Source organism: Ornithodoros turicata, chromosome 9 (genome assembly GCF_037126465.1).
Source record: "Ornithodoros turicata isolate Travis chromosome 9, ASM3712646v1, whole genome shotgun sequence".
NCBI classification, from domain to species: domain Eukaryota; kingdom Metazoa; phylum Arthropoda; class Arachnida; order Ixodida; family Argasidae; genus Ornithodoros; species Ornithodoros turicata.
Window position 1 is genome coordinate 44,628,803 of NC_088209.1, and position 7,768 is coordinate 44,636,570.

Consider the following 7,768-nt stretch of genomic DNA (forward strand, 5'->3'; position numbering starts at 1 on the left):
TGACCGAGCCAGGGGCAAAGCGAATAGCAAATGACAGCAACCAATCAGCGAGCGTGGTCCTTGTAGCGTCAGCGCAAGGTCACAGGCAGATCGCAGGGTGGTACTGCTCTCCATCGCCGTTGTGCACGGTCGCTTTTTGCGGCGTATTTTACATACAATTTCTGCGATAATTATGACTCTGTGGTGTGAATTACTTTGCATAATGTGCCTTACTGGCATACGTAACAGTTTTATAGGAAGAAAACGGGGTTAAAACTGACTTCTGTGCTACTTTAATTGCTCTGTTCAACACCGAATAACCAAGAGGGTCCATATTTTGCATATATCTAGATGAATGAATAAAGAAATTGGGTGTGAACTTACATTCACAGAAAATGCCTGCGAAACGCTACTGCACAGATTACAAGAAAATGACTACAGCAAATCGAGCTTTTTTTTACTGGTTTTTACAGCGGTCGGTATACAAGTAACAGATTTTTTCCCTGTCTCTCTCCCTTAATCGCATGCACCAGTACGTGTAATTATCACGTGCAAGAAAGCGCACATGTATGGTCAATGACAACTACAATTGGGACTGCCCACTCATCCGTGGAAAGCTCCTGCGATTGGCTACCAGCCTTTGTACGAGCCCCGCTTTGCGATGTTGTGCCGGCGCTCTCTCCCCTCAGTCCCCACTTGGCGGCGCTGCACTATATTCGCGCGCGCGGAGCGATTCTTGTGTGGGGGCGGGGTCAAGTGTATGACGTTGTCACTCACTATTGAGCCTCTTACAGGGTGCGGTAATATCTTCGGACACATTTTGAAAAGGCGTTAAAAATCGTATGCGTGTCTAATAACGAAATTTGGTAAACTATCGTAGTTTGTCAGAAGTTTTGAAAATACTCAAGCTTTCATTTATGCAGCCAACATGTTCCGAGATACGAGCGGAAGAATACCGGAGCCCATGCATTTTGAATGCCATATACTGCTGCCGCTAGGCTTAGCGCAGGAGCAGTTCTCTCCGTTCCATGCCGTACCGGGTGTTTTGGCGCTGTGCCCGAAAACGAAACTGAAGTTGCAGGTGTCGTCAAGTGACATGAAAAGCATCATCACGGCCCCAGCGCAATGAAGCAGACTGTCGAAAATTTCGGATATCGTTCGCTCCTCGTTGCTCGAGCAGATGAATCTAGCCTACGAAGCAGACGACACTGTCGTCTGCTTCGTCGGCTCGCTTCTTCTGCTCTGATATATCGGGCTTCCGACCAGCTGCTCTTCTTGTTTCTCATATAATTATTATTGTATTGTGCAATATGAAACTGGAGGGAAGCATCATGAGGTCAGCGTGGTGGTCAGCTCATCACCTTCAGCGTAACCGCTACGCTCGTACAGTGTTGAAATCGTTGAAATACAACTATCTAACCCACGTGCATGTGGTGGACTGCGTGAGATTGTGTTGTGCTCTGTTAACTTTCCCGCTCCCCACAATATCAGGGTATCACTAGGGGATTATCCTCACCATCAGCTCGCTTGTTCGTCGCTCTGCCTGTGGCCCAAGGTAAGTTTCGTTTTTGCGCATAGCACCTGGAACGGCGTGGAACGGAGATCTGCTTCCGCGCTAAGCCTAGCGACAGCGGTATACGGCATTCAGAATGCACGGTCTCCGATATTCTTCGACTCGTTTCTCGGAACGCGGTTGCCGTATAAATTAAAGTTTGCACTTTCTGAAAACTTCTCACAAAACTAAGGTGGTGACATTTCGTTGTTATTAGACATGCATACGATTTTTAAGGAGTTTTCGAAATGTGTCCGAAGATCTTGTCGGGGGCACCCTGTATGAGTAAAGTTTCAAGCGGAAGCAACGCGTCTCTGAGACAGGCGGCGTCGAGCAAAAAATGTCGCGTCTTGCCCCACCCTGTACTCGAGCGGCATGAGAACGTGCAACTTGTGAACTCAGACGAGCAGTCGCTGCATTTGAAAGGGGGACGGACATCTGCGCTGATATTATACACATTTGCTATATGCCTTCGTATCGTTGATGGTCCCGCAAATAACTTGCCGGTATGTCGTTGACGTCGTCTAGCTCTTGTCTTCTGACATAGTTGGTCTTTCCACGATCCCAGCATTGGAATGAGTGTGAGTGGCTTGCCAGATTTGCTCATCGGGGTTGGAGCATGACGTCACGTATGGTATCCAATCGGGAGGAGGTGCATTCCTTCCTGCAAACTCGGCGGAGATGTGTCGGTTGTTTCGTGCCGTGTGAGTCTAAATCGGGGAGAATCGTGTGCCACCCAGACAACGGTTGCTGATTCGACGCTACGCCGGCACATTGCAAAAGAAGTCCACGGAGACTTGATGTGGAACACCGGCTATACAGTGAACCCTCGTCAATATGACCACCACCGTTCCCGCAGATTTTGGTCATAAAGCGAATTGTCATACTAACGAGAAACGCACAATCTTCTGACATCAGAGACCGCTTTGTTCCGGCCAACCTTAGGTGCACAACAGCAGCAGCATAGTGTGACCTGGTCTCGTGGTCACTGCCGTTTTAAGCACTACAGTACTTTGGCAGTCCGAAAAGTGTAGTGAGTAATTCCGAGGTCAACAACATCAAGAGTCATCCCAAACATTGCCTCCCTACTTCAACGCGTGTCACCCTCTGCCTGAGGCATGTGTGTAGCCTCATGTAGACTCACATAATAACGAGAAGATAATACCTGTATTTGACCCTACTTGTGACAAAAATTTCAGTCATAGTTGGGTAAGCGGATTGTCATACTAACGAGATGGATTTACATGGCGGCGGAACGGTTCCCAGGAAAAACGGTCATATAAAGTGACGATGAAAGATACTGTCCCCTCTATGTTGTTCCAGCCTCAGAACATCAGTTTATCTCTTATATAAAGTGAGTATGTCATTATTGTCCATTTCCTTTCGTTGGCCGCAGTTTGCCTTTTCGTTCCTGTGCTGTACTTTGTCATACTGGACAATTTTCTTACCAAAGCCTGATTTCAGGCCACAGAATCTGATGCTTCGCGAGCGACGTTTCTTTTTGGTGAATTAGCCTTCCAAGATGGTGTGTTTTTGATTTAGCGTCTCGTTTGGCAAAAGTGGTCAAGCCCGCCCTGGATGGCAGTATTGGCAGTTGCGATATTTCCTCCGAGTGACCATTTGCCCAGCTCACGTTGATGTTGGTCGAGGACTGTTATCGTGGTGGGTGAGAGTACGATGGCGTCATTGGCGTATGTTAGGGCGGGCACTGCGTTCGTCTTCCACAGGATCCTTCCGACCGCGTACTGATTATACGAATGCCTAGCCAAGTTTCACACGTAGCCCTTGAGTTTGTTCGATTTTTTTTACAATGCTTGGCTCGTGTTTCGATAGATAGTTGTCGTTGGTGAGTGTTATCCCAAGGTATTTATATTCGCTGGTATATAGCCAATTTTTTTACCCTTATAGTTCAGAAGACGGCGTTTCCGTTGAATAACATCCATAGGGATATTGAGCTATTAAATTTGAAACCGTCTTTATGGACCTCTCCTCCACATATGTTGCAGACCTTCTTCGCTCTCAGCCAGTATGACGATATCATTAGCGAAGGCTAGAACCGATATCACTCCCCCAGCTGTTGATAGAGTCTTCAGTTTGATTCCCTCTGACTTGTTCTGTAACGGTGCCATTCACAGCACGGTGGTGCTACCGCTTGAGACAAGTTGACTCTCCCCACTGCGGCGCTGTTGAAGATCTAGAGCACATTCTTCTCCATTGTCCACACTACCAACCTTCCGGAACTGTACTCCATGGTTCGGATCCCTGAAGGAGCTAGACTCCAGCCCCCCCTCTCTCTCGCAACATTGCTTGGTCCCTGGCCCCATCAAGTACACCAAAGCCCTACCCTCAGGGCTTTCTTGCAGGACTTGGATCCTTATGGTGAAGGGACTCCATTATTTCATTCTCCGCATCACCACCAGAAATTAGGTAGAGTATCGCCCTCGGCGATGAAACTCCCCAGCCATCATCCCGCAATAAAGTTGTTTTTGCGGCTACATTTTAGTCTGTGACGGTCCCGTGGGTGTAAGGATGGAACAGCATGTTGGTTATTTTATTATTAGGTTAATTCAAGCTTTGTGTTTGCATTTGCATGTCCAGGTTAGTCTAAGTTCGCTGTCGGCAGTTTTCCGGCTGTGCATTTTATAGTTAGATAACATCTATTTATGGTGGTTTATTTTGCAACGGGGATTTCGATCACTTTATTTCGAGGCACACCCAGCAAAGTCTTTCCTCGAAGTTACTCTCCACGTGGCTGTCAACAGAGACATAGTAAAAGTTAACTGCAACAATTATATGATTGCTCGGCTACTTTGGCTAACAGTCAATTATCTTTATGATGAAGGAACGAATAACCGAGAGACACGGGACACAAAGACAAGCACAAGAGTTTGCACACACTCTTGTGCTTGTCTTCGTGTCCCGTGTCTCTCGGTTATTCGGTCCTTCATCATCATGCACCAGTTAGTCTGCGCCCTATCTCTTTTATCGATTATCTTCTTTATCATGTTCGTTCCAGTTTATGCCTATTTGCAGACGACTAGTTAATACGACACCGTGCGAGCACTTACGTGTCGCACGGAAAGGTCCTGACTAACCCTCAGTGAATAGCTCCCCATTGGAACGGGTAACATCCTATAAGGATTTCACACCCACGAACATATAGGGACTGTGCGACAAACTGGTGGCGCCGCGATGCGACCTCCGTCCGTAGAAAGTACATTGCGTGATAGCCGCCGGGTAGCCAGCATTGCTTACATGTCAAGTGCGAGCGGTTTTTCGTTTTTTGACACACTGGAACTATTGCATCGCTAACTGTGCAAACACGTGAAAGAACTCTTCACTAGGGACCAGATGTTTCATTTCTCGTGATTTCTATGCTTCCAATACCATCGATGGCGAATAACACTCATGACGCGCGTTCGGCCCTTGGATGAGGTGTGTACAACATGAGCGAAAATACTTTATTTATTTTGTTCTAGTTTCGATGAAACTGAATGGGTATAAATGATTTACACTCTTTTTCGTGACCGTCAAACGCACCGACCAACTTATTTCCCGATAATCATGAAGGTGTTTCATCGCCAATGACTGCAGCCGATATGCTCCCACGAGTCGCACACTCAAGTTCTACATTGTCCAAAAAGTGTAGTGTTTACGCACCGACCATTTCACAACTGTCGTGCCCATGGCAGTAGTCGAGGTAACAACTCGTATATATTTTATTCTTTCAAGATCTCTTTAGCGTTATTGTATCTGGAGATGATGCAAAATTTAAATTAAAATTACACAGCCGAAAATCAGTCGCTCTGCGCGGAATCTCACATTTCGACCCTCGCCTTTCATTCCGGCTAGATGGGGGGAGCGATGATGGGTCACGGCGTAGGCTAATCCGCGCACATCTATTGGATGGCGCAGCAGCAGCCAGAAACCGCCATCGACCTCCCGTGGCTCAGTGGGCTGGCCATGGCGAGCCATGGCGAGCCTTTTCACCAGCACCACCCATCGCGGCCAGCATGGGCATTGCTGCCAATACGTGTTGCTATGGGAACTGAATTATTGCCAAGTGGGAGTGTTGCGATTGTGCAAGTTTAGTGGTCAGCCCTCGTTCATACCGTATGATTATTGCAAAAATAGTTGCCTTCGAGCTGACATATCGAAAATGCGATCAAGTGGCCACGAACACGGTATATCCCTAGATCTGAGGAGCATATGGAGCAAGTGTCTTCTGGAAGCCCCCTCATGTTCCAAGTTGGTGGATTGCTTAGATGCGTGTCTTCCCAACTCGTCGAATGGATTGAAGGATGGACCATCGACTTACAACCTCGCCTTCCACATTGAAACTGGGAGGTGACCCGGCTGCGCTGACTGACTGTTTTCCCTGGATCCTCTGCAGATAAAAGTAAGGTACTCTATCAAGTCCGGTCCTCTCAATGCCTTACGCCGCACCGCCAGGCAGAACGCTCTGTAATAACACACAATCAACCAACGCACCGATTCTGTTGTTCGTGGGACGTTGTGTTCACGAGAAGTTCTTGAAATCATCCAGCCACAACGTGATAGGACCTCTCACGATTGTGACGCGGAGCTTACGACTTCTGCATGTATTTGTAGATCAATAGGAGCCGCAATAAGTTATCTGATTTAAAAAGCAGCACGTAGAAATTAATAGACCAAAGTGTCTCGAAATAAAAGCCTACATTGCAAGAAATATTTTTTCTGATTGTATATCAGCAAATTACAAAAATACCGCAGACATTTTTAACGAAAGAATGACGAGAAAACATGGGTGGAAGAATTCAGTACGAGAAACCATGAGGCCAGGGAACGTAGAGCGATCATACACAATAAAAGTTTGATAGAGAGTCGACCCGTGGATAAATTTATCGTCTCCCTATTAAAGGGAACATATTTGACAAGCCAACGCTCTGTACTAAAGCATTCACCCTGTCAAGTTGAAAATATTCTATATTACCCACAGCGGCTGCCATATGACCAGCCTACGGGGCGAACTGCCCGTGACGTCATACACAACGGATGTTACCGATTCGCGGACGGTCTTTTGCGAGCAAATTGTAAAATTTACAAGGAGGCTTGCACACTTTGCAGTGAAATATGTTTTAAATAATTGAGAGCTAAGATTGTATCGAATTGTTGACAGAATCTTACCACAAATGTAACGTAGCCGCTGATTGCCAGCATGGTTACTGGGAGCACGTTTTCCTCGGAGTTTCTTTTTCGTCAGAAAATGTCGGTGGTTTTTGAAAAGAGTTACTACGATGTCAAGCAAATGGTCACATATCAAAATGTCACCAAGTGTTTGCTCTGGAAAAATTTTGAAAGTGCATGCTGTTTACCGACAAGGATCAACAAATGAGACATACCTGCGTTTTCAGCAAAATTTATCACGTTCGAGAGTTGAATTCGTCTTCTCTTTGAGGTTAGGTATACTCAGCGGCATTTTTCTTCTTCTTTTTGTGTTTTGTTTTTTGTCCTGGGTTAATGCAGTATTGTTCAGTGAATACACAGTGAAGGCTGTTGAACATTTCCACGCTCCGCGTTGACGAAGACGACGATGTTTCAGTCGCCTCTCACGCGATCTCATATTCTCCGTTCATTCCCATCTTTTCTCTTCATCAGTAAACTGCCCATCCCCTCTCGCTGTCCTGTCTTGTCTTCAACAAAGGCAGTCAACAGGCAGTCCAATAAAATGATGTCCAAGCGTTTATACAGGTGAAAGGAACGGATGTTCTCATTGGGACAACTTCCTAGTTTTTATAATTAAAAAGTTACTAAGAAAGACATTGTCTTAGGAGTCTGCTAATGCCCTCCTAAGGAGTGTCCTCCAGCATATGCTAATTGCAATTGATTTCATCTCGGAAAATATATATATATTTACAAAACATATGTTCACTGTTAGCTGGGACACCCTGTATGTTACAACATTGTAGTAAAGAGGACTATCTTTTTAAGGAAATGCGCCAATGTTGTAGTAAAGCTTCGATTTCCTCATATATGATACATGTATCCGTGTATGTATTTCTTTCGAGCTTTCCAGGTTCATGCATGTTGCAAATGGCGCTGTTTGTCATGAGATTTAAATCGCTTTTATATCGAGTTCTGTAGTTCCGCTAATTGTATGGTTTCACCGTCACATACTAATACGGAGTCGCAGGAATGCGTTATTATGATGTCTGATCGGTAGAAAAGCCGGCAGATTAAAAAAAAAGGGGGCAGGCA

General features: G+C 45.9%; 1 long non-coding RNA gene across 1 annotated transcript; it reads right to left on the reverse strand.

Moving 5' to 3' along the window:
• Positions 1-4,988: 4,988 nt before the first annotated feature.
• LOC135368044 (uncharacterized) lies at positions 4,989-6,746 on the reverse strand. Its single transcript, XR_010414643.1, has 3 exons — positions 6,698-6,746; positions 6,023-6,126; positions 4,989-5,918 (listed from the first exon to the last, which is right to left on the reverse strand). It is a non-coding gene; the product is annotated as an uncharacterized LOC135368044 (long non-coding RNA).
• Between the last annotated feature and the right edge of the window lie 1,022 nt (positions 6,747-7,768).